Source organism: Macaca thibetana, chromosome 2 (assembly GCF_024542745.1).
Source record: "Macaca thibetana thibetana isolate TM-01 chromosome 2, ASM2454274v1, whole genome shotgun sequence".
In the NCBI taxonomy this organism is placed as follows: Eukaryota; Metazoa; Chordata; class Mammalia; order Primates; family Cercopithecidae; genus Macaca; species Macaca thibetana.
The window spans coordinates 159,358,413-159,372,000 of record NC_065579.1 but is presented as its reverse complement, the minus strand read 5'-3'; the positions used below and the strand labels follow the sequence as shown (position 1 = coordinate 159,372,000).

The window sequence follows — 13,588 nt, the reverse complement described above, 5'->3', positions numbered from 1 at the left end:
AAGATTATTAAAAGCATGAGTGTTCAAAAGTATTTCTCTGAGGATCAGATATATAAAGGACAGTGAGATACAAACAACATAGCTGTTAAGAACACTAGGTACCACAGGCTATCAAAATTACAAGAACAATAGAGTACCACTGATGATGAACTTGAGGAGAAAGGTGCCACGCACAAACTGAATGCTGATAATTTTTCTAACTTTAAAATACATTTTTCAGTGATGTATCCATTTGAATTATATAAAATGATTATTATACTATACTTCTTAATGTACTAGAAATAAGAGAATAAAGAAAATATCAGATATTCTCATAAGGAACAGTAAAGACACATAAGGGATGGATAGCAATTTCACTATTCTTTGACTGCATTTGGATGATACAGCTCATATATGTAATATAGCTTAACAATGAATATTATCTTTTGAAAACTTTTTAAGTTTTTAATACCTTGTATACAAAGGGTATATGAGTATGTATGTATACATGACACACGTACTTGGTTGGCGGTCATTTAAATTATTTGAAATAAAAATTTACTTTAAAGGTTACTATAATTCCTTTTAATTCATGCATGCTGACTATACTAAATACAATCCAAAGTCATGTACACTGACTTTACCTGAACTGATTTGAGACTACTACTCTGATAGAAATGCATTTATACTATCAGATAAAATTAAATCTTTCTTTCAGTACAGTGACAAATCAAGGAAAAGTTACATAATAAAAGTACATAATAAAAGTCTAGACTGTATTCCATTCAAAGCATAGTAGAGGCTGTTTTAAAATTCCATGAATACGGGAAGGAGGAGACAAAGGCTAAATTCCATAATAAATAAAACAAAATTAAGGTTATATAATATTTTACCCCTCATATCCATCACATCCTCAAGAAAGTTAACAGATGTGTTCTTGTTTTTGAAAATTGGACAGCAAACAACAATGTAGATTATAAATGCTCCTAGAACAGTGATTTCCAAATTGGGTGGCACACAGTAGGCATTCAATAAATGGCTTACCACATAGACTGTGCTAAATTGCAAATCTTTGTCATGCACTTAAACTTACTGCCTAATTCTAGGTTAGGACTGATGATCATGTTTTTGTGCCTAAAGCATAGCAGTCTTTGTATTCCAAACTCTCAGTGACACATATTTAAGCCAGCTATTGGTTTCTGAAACAAATGTTCAGGGCACAAAGAACAAACAAACACAAAAGCCTTCCAAAGTCATAGGATCTGCTACCCTTTGAATATATTGTTTCTGGTCTCTTTCACCACTATTTCTGTATGATACCTGGTTCTCGGTTATTCAGTTGGGTTTAATTTAGTTTTCCTTTTTGACCTCTACCTTCCCAGAATTTCCAGTAATGCTTCCTTTGTCCTGCTCCTACCCATGATTTCCAAGGCCTGCTTTAACATGGTACCCAGCTCCACTGTTGCAAACAGACCTGAATCAGGCACCAGTTAAAGTTCATTCACTGTACAACCTTTAGACAAATTCTCTATCATCATTTTTAATTCTAGATTGAAGAGTTATATTTTAAAAAGACTCTATCAGAGCAACCATTGTTCCTACTTACAACTCTTTCACCTTGCACCCTTCTCTAGAACCTTCTCCAAATCTATGCCTTTCTGAAATAAAATCGCCATTATTAATCTGGGCAGGCACTGAGTTAAAATGGTCCTAGAATAGAGGTCTGATGCGGTGGTGATTAACAGCTTAGGTTCTCCAGAGCTGTACTTGAGTTTAATTTCCCATGTGTTTTATACTTAGCTGTGTGACTTTGAACAAGATACTTACCCTTTCTGGGCCTGCGCATATCTTTAAAATTGGGATAATAAAGGTACCTGTCTCATGGGATTGTGGAATTAACTGAAAAAATGCAGATACAACCAATGACTGCAACAAAGTAAGATCTCAGTAAATGTTGGCTACTATTGGTGTTGGTGGTATAATTAGTATTACTGTTTAATACAAGGATAGAATGCATTTAATTTTCACTGTGCTTCCCACTAATAATTTTGCTAGTCTTTTTGGTACTGATGGCTCTAGAAGAGTTACAGTGATTCTTCAATACGTATACTGGGTTTCAGTTAACACTAAAGCCAGCTTCCTTTAAGCACATTTAGAGTATCTTTTCCATTATTTGCATGCATTGAAGCATCCATTCCACCTTTTGTGTACAACAATTTATCTAAAATTCTTACAATTTCTCCTGATTGGCTAGATGTTTAGTAAGCTAAAATAGCATTATCTAACAAATTAGAGAGTATATTTTGGCTAGGAGGTGACTTATAAAATATTATATGATCAGTACCAAGAACCTCTGGAGCTGTGGGTGGATATGAGGAAATGAGAGGATACAGGACAGCATAGCTTCCTGTAAATTGCTGTTTCCATCTGTGAATAGGTAATGTTAGATACCTTTAAGCCTCTCACTACCATTCATGCTAGCAAAAAGGATGAGTCAATTAAACAGAAACTGAGAGTGAAATTTAAAATGAGAACTTTGAGGTTATCATTAAAGATCAAGTAGGCACATATAAATTGTATATAGTTGTTTCTTTCAAGAAACAACTGTTATCTATAACATGACAATATTTGCAAAGTATATTCTAACAGATTATTTCTGCTGTGAAACATCAAAATAGCCAAATTTCTTTGCCTACCTTATCTTCCTTCCTATGTAAATCTATCTGTGCACGGATATAATATAGGATCAAAAACTAAATGCAGTAGTTAAAAATTACCAATTTTATAAGATCTGCATGAGATGGTTCCTGATTACTCAACGTATACCTATTTTTTGCTTAGAGAAGAGAATCACAAAACCAAATTTATCTTTTATCTTTGAATAAATGTATCTATCTATAGATTTTATAGAAATAGAAAATGTGAGTTGATTCATTCTGTTGTTACCTGCATCCTCAATTTAACAACTTTATGCTGTATGAAATGCAGAGTCAAGTTTACAAATTCTCTTACCAATATACTTTTCTGAGTTAAGATGAGTTGGCAAAGTATTTATGTAAACTAATAGATTTATTATACTTACCCACTATGAAAGATTGTAAGTACTTAATATCATATATCTATACCTTACTAGTGTGCTGTTAAAAAGCAAGTATCATTAAAATTAAACTTTTATGAAAGACTAAAAGTGGAAAGCAAAGTCAGGTATTTTACATATACTCTTTCTAGGTGTCCTAAGCATCAGTTTCAGTAACATTACCAGAAGCTAAAATAACAATTCAATTGTTGAAGGAAACAAATTCAGATTATTAGAACTGAAAATGACCCTAAAAATGAAAACTCTTAAGGTGCTAAGGTGGAGATCCACATAGATTATGCAACATGCCATGGATCATATAACTAATTACTGGCAGCAGTAGACCTAGAACAACCTCTACTAACTCCACATCTGAGATTTTTGACAATGTATAATAAAGTAAGAGTTAAATTTAATATATGAGATTGAAAAGGTAGATATTGTCCCCAAGTTAAAAATCTTTGGATGTAATTACTTCTACTTACTTTATATTCCTAAGACAACACATTTAAAATACCATAAAATTGTAAAAACTGGTTAGAAGTAATGAAAACTACAAACGAAATTTATGCTTTATCTTAAATCAAAACCATGGAAAAGGCTTTATATATTCAAGTCTTGTATTTCAAACATTTTCTTATGTCCAAAGGAAGCCAGAGATTTATTGAAAAATGTGTGTGAGTGAGAGAGAGTGTGTATGTGTGTGTGGTGGTGGTGGGAGTTTTGTTTTGTTTTGTTTTGTATATTGCTAGAGATTGTTCTATTAATAGTTTCCTTTTGCAATGATAATCTGTGTTCCAAAATGAGGGCACACTAAAATGAATTTGTTATAATTTATAAAGCAGTGAAATACAAATAAATTTCAGCCGGGCGCGGTGGCTCAAGCCTGTAATCCCAGCACTTTAGGAGGCCGAGACGGGCGGATCACGAGGTCAGGAGATCGAGACCATCCTGGCTAACACGGTGAAACCCCGTCTCTACTAAAAAATACAAAAAACTAGCCGGGCGAGGTGGCGGGCGCCTGTAGTCCCAGCTGCTCGGGAGGCTGAGGCAGGAGAATGGCGTAAACCCGGGAGGCGGAGCTTGCAGTGAGCTGAGATCCGGCCACTGCAGTCCAGCCTGGGCAACAGAGCAAGACTCCGTCTCAAAAAAAAAAAAAAAAAAAAAAACAAATAAATTTCTACAAACTTACTAGTGACAGTAAGAAAATGGGTACCAAGAGTTTCAAAACTAAAAATCAAAATCTTTTTAACATTATGTTGAATTAGAACATCTTTTTAAAAGCCAAAAGTAATTGAAAAGAGATTAAATTGGTACACTGAACTCTCTAAACTGTGTGTATATTTTTCTTAAAGTGCATATCCACGAGCTGACAGTAAAGACAGGCTGGCTGCTTTGTCTGACTATAGTTCTGTTTACTTCATACTGTCAAGAATGGATTTTGACACAGTATTAATACTGCTATTTTTATTGATATAATTAGCACTGCTATAAATAATTTCTTGGGCTGCCATATGTAAGTATATCAGTACAATCAGCAGTATTTAGTGCTTCTTTTTCTTATATGATACCTTGAAAATAGACTGTTGGCCCAAAGAACAAAAGTGACCTCATGATACGGGATTCACTGAAAAAAACATTGCCCTGTCAATAGAGACTACTGTTTTGTGTATGACTTCACTAAACAAACTAGTTTATATTTGTTTGAAACTAAAGTTTCTCACCAATCTGCTGTTTCAATTTCACATCACACCATATTGTACCTAAAACAGGCAATCTGGATTCCTGTTGCTACTTTTTCTTCCCCCAAACAGCTCAGGAATGGGTTTGAAATACAAGGCTTGAATATATAAAGCAAAATAATTAAGACACCCAAAATTTAGAATGGGTGGGTGAAAACAAGTACACTTGAAACCATTTGTGTAACTACTAGTGGGTGGCCCACTGTGAGTTTTTGATTATATGAAAGCAAAATCAAACATATTTTATCTTGCCTCTAGATCACATCAGCTGTGACAATAACCTTATCTGGACCTTGAATAGTTTGTTCATAAAACAAAGTAGGGTGATTGACCCAGTGCATATTCAACACAGAGTATGAAGGCCAAAAGAAAATGACAATACAATTCAAAACAAGTTTGTGGAAATTTTAGACTAGTATATTAAAACCTTTCTTTGTCTCTATCACTTGACAGATGGTTAGTCTTCACACAGCCTAGTATCGCTGGCAAAGAAATGACTGTGTCTAGCCAATAACACCCCAAATTTTGACTTAAAATGCACTGTACACTTGCTTAGACTTACCTTACAAATATGAATATTAATAAACTTAGTCATGCTTACTTTATTACTATAAAAATTTGACAGATGTCAAGATTTCATCTTCTGCCGTTATGAATACCTTCTTGAAACTCAACTATCTTAGGTAGATGTAAGGTTCTATGAACTCTGCACTTCAGATTTCATTCATTTTACAGGTTGGCTGGTAATCATGCTTAAAAAAAATACTTCCAAAATAACATTTCATCCCAAAAATATTATAAAATTTATAGAAATTTAATTAGCTTGTGTTTCCATGCTATCCACAGTAAAGTTTTGGTAACAAAGTGGCTTAAACAAAATCACCAGGGAACCCTGAATACACTCCATGTCAAGGACCACAAGGCAGGACTGGAATTATTTATCCAGTATTGATATATCTTTATTCAAAAACTGCTCATTTATAAATATATACTCACACACACACGCAAACACACATTGATCAACTATCCTTACCAGAAAACAGGAAACGGTCTTACTTTTTAACATTCTATTCGCCATTTTTCCATTTTGCTCTCTAAAAAAATTCAACTGAGGTTGGGCGCCGTGGCTCATGCCTGTAATCCCAGCTCTTTGGAAGGCCAAGGCGGGCAGATCACGAGGTCAGGAGATGAAGACCATCCTGGCCAACATGGTGAAACCCCATCTCTACTAAAAATACAAAAAAAAATAGCAGGGCGTGGCTGCGCGTGCCTGTAGTCCCAGCTACTCAGGAAGCTGAGGCAGGAGAATTGCTTGAATCTGGGAGGCGGAGGCTGCAGTGAGCCAAGATTGTACCACTGCACTCCAGCCTGGTGACAGAGCAAGACTCCAACAACAACAACAAAAAAATCAACTGAAACAATGTATTCCATTAGTTATAAAGTTTGTTTCCTCCTAAATCTTCCTATTTATAGCTTTCAGATGCTAGTAAGTCTGTATACAAATAGCCAGAGGCAATCACAAACTGCTCTAAAGTGCATTAATATGTTACCTTTCTGGAAGAGGCTGATTATGTTCCAAATTAGCATAAATAAAGATCTAATGTAGGTATAGTGCAATAAACCCTCAGCAGAGGATGGGAGGACTGGTGGAGGGAGAATTGTATTAAAAAAAAAAAGTTATTCCACTTAAGAAGTAAACTTGTATTTGGCTAACAAAGTAAGACTCACCATGACAGAGGGGAAAAAAAATTAAAAAGAAGAACTGTTATTTGAGAACTATGAACTAGATTTTGGAAAGGTGAGACACCCACTACTTGAAGTCACAAACTCAGCATTAAATCATATATTCATTTAACCAGGTACCAACTTTCCTTCTGTTAGAAACCCAGGATTTTTACACCTACAGACTAAATGATTAAAGTATTGCTAAAATCTTCTGTAATGTTCCTCTTGCATTGCAAATAAGTCTATTAAAGCAGAAAAGTGCCAATCAAATGCTTTTGAAAAAATGGTTTAAATAACAAAGCATTTTTTGCAGGTCTCTCTTCTTCTCTTTAATGTCACCTATAAACTAATTACAACAAATTTTCACCTTCTCTTGATAAAATCACAACTGAAACTAGGCATGGTGGCATGCACCTGTAGTCCCAGCTACTGGGAGGCTGAGGCAGGAGGGTGGATCACTTGAGCTCAGGAGTTAAAGTACAGCCTGGGCAATAAAAGAAGATTCCCATCTCAAAAAACTAAAAAGAAACCCAGAACTGAAAAAGATTTTTCAGATAGCTTCCTAAAAATATACCCTAACCAAAAACTAACAAGATATTCTAGCTTTTGTTTTACCACATTTTGCTAACAAGGTAATACTATGTAGGAATTTTATAGTAAATTTCAAGACACAAGATTTTTTTAATATAAAGCAATATTTTATTTATTTCAAAGACATCATTGAAATCATGAAAAAAAAAATCCCTACCTGTTAAAATTACCAACTGAAATATATGGAGAAAGTTTCATGACAGTAACACAAAGTACAAATAAGAAACAAACTAAGATCTTCCTTTCCTATCACTGCCAACTGGTAAACACCTTCCTCCTTCTCAAACTTCTGTAAGCTCTCTCAAATTGCAGTTCCTAAAACAAGAAAGCAGCTAGGTTTTAAGTTTCATTCAAAAATCTCCTCCCCTAACAATCTAAAATGCACAAAGTGTATGTGACATTAGAACGTAAGCTCCACAAGGGCAGGCAATTTTCTCTCTTGTTCGTTATTATACTCCAAGTGTGTAGAACAATATGATAAATTTAACCATCCATTTCAGAAAAATATGATTATTTCAGAGACTAAAGCAAAGCACATCAATCTCTACTTCTGTATTCCAAATGTTTTAAAGAAGTCTCTGCTTGCCACTAACTCTCTGAAGTTATTCAGAATAATATGTAATTATTTTAGAAATTATAGATTGCAGGAACTTAGTTGTAGCTTTTATTGCCCTTCTAAAATGACCTACTTATTCAGACTGGCCTTTTTTTCTAGAAAGTCCAATTTACCTAATTATTCAGACTAGCCTTTTTACTAGAAAGTCCAATTTGTCTGAAAAGTCTTTTGAAGACTTTCACTAATGAAACAAAAATAATTCACTTAAAATATTTTTTTCTTAGATTTTCTTCCTATACCAAGTAGTCAAATTCTTATTAACAGGACAACAAGAGGAATTAGATATTTCCGGGTCTCAAAAACTTTCTGATCTAACTATATAAGAAACTGGCATCACATCAACTGGTAGTTCTAAACACCCCCTTCCCCAATTATAGCCCACACATGAAAGTTTCTCTTTCCTCTAGTATTCCATTTAATCTCATATTTTATTTTAGTAGCTAGTCAATGTACACATGACCTATATGTGCATTTTCTTCGTTTTGTAGTAATCTTAAAACACGGGCCTAGCTGGGTAAGCATAAAGACTTCTTCCTGGAAATGGATAAAATTTGACAATTTTTAATCTGATACTTTCTTTAGTTTGTTAAAATTAGGACCTCACCATGACAGGGCATATTGCTGTGGCGGCTGGTAGCCAGCAAACTTGTCACCTGATCTTCATGTGCACAAGGCCTGTATTCCACTGGTCTATAAAATCTGAAATCATAAAACCAAAAATATCCAATTGCCCAACTCACTGAGCAGCTAATACAGTTCTAGAAATCTCACTTTTCTTCTTCTCACCTGTTTACTTCAACACCATGTGTCCCCAAACCTAAGGCCCTCCAAAATTGAGCTCCATAAAAATCACAACCCCAATCTTGAAAATTAAGCCTTGAGTACTGAACATCAGCAATTCTTCAAGGGCAATTCCAAAAGCTTTCCTAGGAGACTACCGGAATGATGGCACAGGAATATCACCATGCACTATGTGTGCAACAACTTTGTTATATTCTAAGAATTACAAAGAACAAAGGCAGGAAAATCAATGTAAACTTTTTTTCTTTCACTAGAAAAATACAGATTCTTCATTTTAAAGCAAAAACGCAGAAAGTAGCCACATCTTGACAAGGCAAACTTACAGCTGACCCTCATTATCCATGGGAGATTGGTTCTGGGACCTCTCTAGGAAACCAAAATCCACAAATGCTCAAATCCCTTACATAAAATCGTGTAGTATTTGCATTTAACCTAAGCACATTCTGCCATATACTTTAAATCATCTCTAGGTTACTTATAATACCTAATACAAGTAAATGTTATGTATTAACAAATCATTGTTACACTGTATTGTTTATGGAATTGTGGCAAGAAAAAACGTCTATATATATTCTATTCCATCTATTCCCCACACCCAAAATATTTTTGCTCTGCAGTTGGTTAAATCCACAGATGTAGAACCCAGTGACAGGAAGGGTTGACTGTATGTAACTGGGGGTGGCGGGGGATCTATATAAATATTCCCACAAGATGCAAAGGGTACTTGGGATTGGGAACAGGGGCAGAAATGAAAACAAACCATTATAAACTTAAGGACGACGGGTTATGACTTAAATTTGGTGTCTCTAGCTATATAATTTATGTATAAAATGGTGATTGTGTTTTAAAACTTTGGCAACAAGTTACAACAGTAACATCAGAATCGCGTTCACTTGAAAACACTGGGTGAACGGTCTCTAATTTTTTTTGCTGAAATTTATACACGGCCACGCAGTGAGAAAACTTGACTTTAGCACCATTTTGGTATTTTTAATAGAAAAAACAGTGGAGATTTTCACATGTCTAGAAAGGTAACATGTTCAACTCAGGTTTGGTCAATGCTAAGGACAGTACTACACCCGCAAGCTTCCAAACTACTTCCTGAATCATTCAGATTTTTATTGGAGAGCTGTCATCCTGCTACTGACCTCATTCAACCCGGTTCGGAGTGAGAGATCAGAGGATTACCGCGCTAGGTAGCGTAGCTGTACGCCATATTGTGTTTTTCGCTAATGTTTATAGTTTGTGTGCCTAGCATATGTTTGTGCAAGTGTGTTTATCAATAGAACTTTTAGAAAATCCCTGCCTCATGCCTCTTCAGCATCCTTAAAAAGGATAACAGCTGGGGGCGGGGGGTAGGGGGAGGACCCAAAAGCCACACAGACAGGAATGCATTAAACAATGTACGAGAGACGGCATTCGTTTTAAACTTTCAAGAACCTTCCAACCATTTTTATCTCAGGTATCAGGAAGTGTTAACATGTTTTAATGTTTCCAAAGTGGCCCAAAGGAGAAGAGAAAGAAGGAAAGGTGTGTCTTCCCTTCCCAATCCCCCTCCTCTCTAGTCGTAGAAGCGAAGCAGGCGGGGGCCGGGAGCTCCGGCGTCTGGAGAGGCATCCAGCGGCTGTGGGGCCAGGACACCTCCTGCCCCCCAGTTCTCTGAAGACGCTCCAGAGACCGCGAGAGCCACGGCAAGCAGGGGAGGGCGAGGAGGGAGGGGGCAGAAGACAAGCGGGCGCCTCTAGCAGCTCCTGAGCCCCGGCTAGTCCCCCTCAGCTCCTCTTCTTGGAAGCAGCGGCTCCAGGCGCAGGGAGTAGAGAGAAGAAGGCAGAAGACACGTTTCCAGCTGCGGGACGTCCCGCCCGCCCCGCCACGCCACCCGCCGACCCTCCCGCGCCTCCCTCCCGCCTGGTCGGGCGAGGCAGCCTCCGGGCGCTAGGAGGGGCGCCGGGGGAGGGGGCGCGGGCGGGGCGGGGCGCGGGGGCGCGCGCTCTCGGCCAGCTCAGGGCCCGCTGGCTCGCCGCTCTGTAACTCGCTCCCCCAACCCCACCCCGCTCCCCTCCTTCCCAGTCCCGCCGCCCCCCACTCCAGGCGCCTCGCAGACGCCTCATCCCCCTCGGCACGCACACACTCCTCCCTCCCTTCCGCCCGCCCCACAACAAATTAGAGTTTTTGGCGTTACCTCCTCGCGCTCTTTAATCTTCTTTCCTCAACTCCTAAACTTCCCCCCGCCCCTACTTCTTCAGCAGAAGGCATACATTGGACGCCTCACTCCGCGAACCCTCTATCGCTCGCCGCTATAGGATTGCCCTCACGCCACTCTTGGCTTCAGTGAGCCAATGAGAATGGGACGCCCCTCGTGAGGTTGCCGCCCATAAACAAAATACACTCTTCCTTCTTCCCTCCGCCCCCCGTCCCCGCCCCTTTCTTTCTCTTCCCTCATCTCTGTCACCTTCGATTGGGCTAAAAGAGGCCCAATCCGCTATCGCAAACATCCATTGGGACGCGGAAACTTCGCTCAGAGCAGTATTAACAGGCGATTGGTCGACGGTCCTTCCACTTCGCCCATCCCCACACCCCCCTCCCCCCGCCGCACCTTCACCCACTCTGAAGAGGTCAATCGTTTCTCGTTGTTCAATGATCCGGGAGGTGGATGGCTATTGGTTCAGGGAGCCCGTCAGACCGGACTGGAGTGAGCCGTGATTGGTCGACACAGGCGCAATCATGTTCGGTTGCTTACTCCTCCGCTCCTCCCTCCTTTTTCCTCCACGCCCCCGCCCCCCCCACCTCCCTACTGCTTTTACTTTCTACGCATTTCTATTTCCTCCTTTATTTATTTATTTGTGATAAACTTAAATGACCCGGCGATGGAGGCGGTACTCTAGGAGAAGGCTGAGGATGACGAGCGGCGGCCCGGGGCCAATTGCCGAGAGGGCTGCGGGGTGAGGGGCAGCGGCGGTGGCCAGTGAGAGGCAGGTGTCTGGAGCGCGCCGGGCCTATGGAGCCGGGATGCCCCAGCGGAGGCGGCGGTTACCCGCTGTCTGGCGCGGCGAGCCGCGCGGGGGGAGCCGCGGGAGCGGAGAGGGGGTGTCGCTGTCGTGGACTGCTGTGGCTGCGGGATGGAGGCTGGATGTCGGGCGGTGGGTGAGAAAGCGGGAGGGAGGGTCTGGCTGGCGGCGGCGCGCAAGGCCGCACCGGGTCACGCCTGATGCCCGCGGAATGGGGCGCGGGTTACCAGACCGGGTCCCCAGCGGCCGCCTGAACAGTGCTAGGGCTCAAGGAAGAATTTGTTCATGCTGAAGATTTAGAAAAATACTATGTAAAACAGTTTGGAGTAAGCCTCCCTCAATATAAATGAGATTTATTATCCTGCCGGAAAAAGCAGATTGTTTCTTATTTCTGAACGCCTGAAGTACCAATGACCCAACCAGAGCCCGCAGAATTCAATATCCTGGGTAGTAGAAAGAACAAATAAAGTAACACGGAAAATTAAGTGTGATTCAAATGCTTCAATAAAACCTTCGTCCTCAGCCGTTTGTCACTCAACATAGCGCTCCCCAGAGCCAAATTCTTACCAAATATTGGTCCAGTACTCAGGCATTGAAGAAAAAAATGAGGCTGAAGTCCAGCAGGAAGCCCAGGATAGATTCCTAAAAAGGATTTCTTACAAGGGCCAAGATGGGAGGGTTGGGGAAATCGCTTTTCACTATACAAAGAAAAAAATTACTGCCAAAGTAAGTTTTACTTTTTTAGGGAGCTGATATAGCAATAATTTCTCACAAAATCAAAAGTACCATGCATGCAAAGAATATACTATACTTGGGATTTGAAAATGACATTGTTTGTAAGACATGGATTTGATGTATAGTTTCCAATAGACTTAAGTCCTCTGGATTTTAACCCAGGCTTCTTTGGAACGTACAGCATGCTTTCACATAAGATGCCTGGTTAGAGGTCTTTGACAGAAACTAAGCAAAATAAATTGGCCCTGGTGAAAAAAAAATTTAAGGGCCTTGACCTCATTAATACTATTAAAACTATCTTATGAGGATTATATGTATGAGGCTCTGAGAATCCAGAAAATTATTGTGTTTGTTGACAAATTTGAAGTCTGGGAATTGCTAGTGAGTTTGGAAACCAAAATGCTTTTAAACTTATATATAAATCTTAGCTAAAAAGTGATATTGACCGGGCGCGTCGGCTCACACCTGTAATCCCAACACTTTAGGAGGCCGAGATGGGCGGATCACTTGAGGTCAGTAGTTTGAGACTAGCATGGCCAACCTGGTGAAACCCGTCTTTAATAAAAAATACAAAAATTAGCCGGGTGTGGTGGTGCACATCTGTAATCCTAGCCACTAGGGAGACTGAGGCAGGAGAAATGGCTTGAACTCGAGGCAAAGGTTGCGGTGAGCCGAGATCACGCCACTGCACTCCAGCCTGGTGACAGAGCAAGACTCTGTCTCAAAAAAAAAAAGAAAACAGAAAAAGAGAAAGTGATTTAGTAAGAATAAGTGTTCCATACAGAACAATCAGCAGCAGATGAGAAAAATCAGTAAAATTTAACATTGGTGTTCAGTTACTCCTGTAACTTCAAGGAGCGGTGGCCACTCCTTCCAAGTCATTCTTAAAACTCGTTGTTTTCAACAAATTTTTAAAGATATTATTCAGCATATTGGCATGAGAGTTAAGATTATGATAGGGCACTCTAGGAAAGCAGTGCAAAATATTCTAATTCCAATAATAATGATAAGGTGAAGCCCTAGGGATTACTGCCCCTATTTAAGGTGGTGGTTATGTCCTGTTCTTGTGATACACGCCATATTGTGTTTTTCGCTAATGTTTATACTTGGTGTGTGTGCCTAGCATATGTTTGTGCAACTGTGTTTATCAATAGAACTTTTAGAAAATCCCTGGGGAGGATTTCGGGAGAAACGAATTATATATGTCTCTAAGAAATCCCTCAATTTTCATATTTACATTACACTTCTACGTACCTTGATCACACAGATACACAAACACCCCAAAAGATGTACCAAGAATTCCACAATTATGTCA

General features: G+C 39.4%; 1 protein-coding gene across 14 annotated transcripts in view; it reads right to left on the bottom strand.

The window, feature by feature from the left end:
* The window catches only part of ZBTB20 (zinc finger and BTB domain containing 20), an 811,121-nt gene extending 800,278 nt beyond the window's left edge, over positions 1 to 10,843 (bottom strand). For 13 of the 14 annotated variants that reach the window (XM_050781935.1, XM_050781939.1, XM_050781938.1 and 10 more), the window contains exon 1: positions 10,713 to 10,843. The gene's annotated coding sequence lies outside the window, so the exon portion shown is untranslated. The remainder of the gene's footprint in view (positions 1 to 10,712) is intronic. The other variant, XM_050781929.1, reaches the window with a different exon arrangement.
* Between the last annotated feature and the right edge of the window lie 2,745 nt (positions 10,844 to 13,588).